Consider the following 3298-nt stretch of genomic DNA (forward strand, 5'->3'; position numbering starts at 1 on the left):
GTCTTGTTATTCTCTTGTTGATATATTGATGTGAAACATATTAGACAAATTAGAAGAGAGAAGGGTAAAAATCTGCCTTGTTGTGTGCATGTGTTCACTGCAGGAGTTTAGAATAGAACTTGCAGAAATCTGTTTGCACATCTATTACGATCCTTATCACTGTCTTACAATGCTACTGTGTTAGAATTAGTTTTGCATTTGCCTTTTCTCTCCAGTCAGGCCAGTGGCCAGTCCAGCAGGGGGCACAGGGCATTATGGGAAGTGGTACTCAGTAACTGTTGAATAAATGTTTCCTATTCCACACTCACAATGTCATCTTTATTAAATCTAAGTTATGGTTTCTAAAGAAGTAGAGAGCATTACGTCTGTCCTCAGTCTAGTGGGGTAGGAAGTCCCATCCAGGGAACATAGTACTGCCTGATTCTGTTGGTTCTGTAGGGGATTGTTGGTTCTGATGAAGAACTAAGGTCAAACTTGTGTGGGGAGGAGAATGGCTGCTGGTAACATGAATCAAAAGACGGGGTCCTAGGGAAGTGAACATTGGAGGTCTGGGAAATGGACCCAGCACCTATTAGAACACATGTTATAAACAATGTCTCACAGTTAGACCTGGAAATCTCATTGATCTTGCATTGATTTCTTCATTCCCTGAATGAATAGTTTTTGAACTACCACTATGTGTTGGGCACTGTTCTAGGTGCAGGAATACAGTGGGAAATGAGAGAGACATCATCTCTGAGCTAGTGGGGCTCACATTCTCCTGGGGGAAGGCAGATAATATACAACACCAGGCATCTGTGATACACTGTGACTGGCAACTGTATAGAGATTCACCGTGAGATGCAGCTCATTTCCCATTGACTGGGAACACTGGTGAACAGGATCAAGCAGTTGTCTCTCTGGGGCAAGAATTAAACTTAAGCCTTCTGGGACTATATTCTTTTCAGGGAGAAACCATTAGATTTGCTGCATTTATTTAAACATTGATTAGAAAAAACTAATCTGCTTCGTTTAAACAGCTTTAACCAAAAGCAACTTAGTTTTTTTCTCAAAGCAGGGTATTAAAACACAGATCTGATGTTAACGCAGGGCTTTGCCAAGCAAACTGCAGAAAAGAGGTTCAGATGCGAGAAAATTGTTGGTTATACCCCTACTTGACCATCACATGCTTTCTCTTCCTTTCGTTCCCTCTCTCTCTCTGTGTATATATATATACATATACATACAGTATACACTTTGCATACTTTGCATGTTTGGTGCTGTCTTGTAGGTTTCCATTGAAAAAGTCAATGCTTGGCTCTGATGATGGTCTTGGTATAACGTGTTAACCCCAGTTAGGTAAACGTTGGTGCATTTGGCTTTTTCCTGTAATTGGAATTTAGATTTCTGATAAATGTGGCAGATGAGACAGAACAGGAGGCAGATTGGCAGCCTTTCCTATCAATTATGCTTTCTAAAAAAATAATAAACATTCGTGCTGATTATTCTTCATCCCTGCCACCCTCATCCATGTGTTTGCCTTCCTGGTCTTCTCTGTGTGCGTATTGGATAGGATGTGTGTATGCATCTCTGTACCTTCTTGCCCTGAGGCTATACCGCTTGGTTCAGACATGGGCATGGCTGGGGGAGACAGCCTGGGGGACTGTCCCCCAGCCCCCGGCTCCTGGTTCTGGTAGTGGCTCATCCCTCTACACGTTCAGCTCTGTTGGGCGGGCCCCCTGCCACAGCTCCAGCTCTCACCAGGAGGCACTGCTCCTTCTTCTTGCCCCTTTGGGTCTGGGAATGGTAACCCCTCCCCACTGCAGCTAATCCCTGGGGAGTTCAACATTCTCAGCTATGCACCTAACCTTGCCCAGTCCCCTGCTCATGGTCCCTACAGTGAGATCTCACCAGAAGCCCATTGAATGTGCCTTCTGTTTCCAGCTGGGCCCCTCACTGATACTGTAGTCCATTTAAGTAACTGAGCATTGAAAAATAAAACATTACCATTTTGAAAAAAAAATCGTGATTTTAAAGGGGAAAAAGCATGAAGGCATAACGCAGGTATCCTGATTTTCCTTAATGGTCTTAAATTATTACCTAAACTAACCCAGTTTTCTTCCAGCTTCAAGAGATCACTTCTTTAAAACCACTCTTTGCCCTCTGATTTCAGAGCAAAAACCCTCCCCGAAGGACACATTTGACTCCGGAGCATCTCAGCCTCAGAGAAATTTGAAATCTGAAATTTTTTCCCGACTTGGCTGAGAGTGAAGACAGAGTTCTCTCCCAGCTTCCTGACTGCACTAGCTGAGGAGACAGACACGCAAACCTCTGTAACAGGAAGTGGATAGGACGACCTTCACTGGCGAAACATCACGAAGAAGTTGGCGTGTGTGGCAGGACCTGGAGGACGTGGGCAAGCGAGTGTGAGAAACTACGTGTCTTCTATGTAACGACCTTCACCCTCTGCAACTGGAGAAGAGGCAGGTGGACGTGTGGTGTATTTGGGGAGCGGAGTGGCAGTGAAATAGGAGTGGGGCTCGGAGAGTGGGGGCGGGGGGCAGGAGGGGCAGTGCCAGGAAAGCCGAGGTCACCCCTACGTCCCCTGAACTCACAGGCTGCTATTAAGGCAATTTTCCAAAGGTTCCATGGCCCTCCTCGAGAACGCCATCGACTCTGCCTTCACTTATTGAACAGGAGGGAGCAGGCCCTCTGTCTGCCTGTCCCCAAGCCTGGTATTAAGAAAAGAGTAACCTGAAGGAAATTATTTCCACTTTTAAGATTAAAAAAAGCCTCAAGGTACAATTTGGCTACCTACAATTCTAAATCTACCATTTAGAAAAGAGAAATCTTGCCTTTTAAAATGTAGAGTTTGGGTTAATCCTAAGATTTAAATGATGATTCCACTAACTCTGACCAGTTGTCTCTCTCAGCGTGAGCTCCTTCTTGAATTTCAAAGTTAAGTGCCTGACGCATCTGTTTGATTTTGGAGGGTGAGCATAGAATTTATGAGGAATATCTGAAAGCATGAAAGCATTGCCACCTCTTACTCTCCCCCGGCCTCATCTCTTTGTCTCTTGTCTCCCTTCCTGTCCTTACTCTTTTCAGTTCCCTTTGTTGTTTCTCTTCTGCAGATCCTTGCCCCTCCTCTCCCTTTATCCCCACCTGGGGCACCTGTCTTGCAGCCCCAGACAGTGGGATGGCACAACAGTGGGACGGCATGACAGTGGGATGGCATGACAGTGGGACGGCATGACAGTGGCATGGCATGATAGCACTTGTCACGGTAAGGTTAGTCATTCAGCATGGTTCTGTGGTA

The sequence above is a fragment of the Equus caballus genome, chromosome 4 (assembly GCF_041296265.1).
Source record: "Equus caballus isolate H_3958 breed thoroughbred chromosome 4, TB-T2T, whole genome shotgun sequence".
Classification (NCBI taxonomy): Eukaryota; Metazoa; Chordata; class Mammalia; order Perissodactyla; family Equidae; genus Equus; species Equus caballus.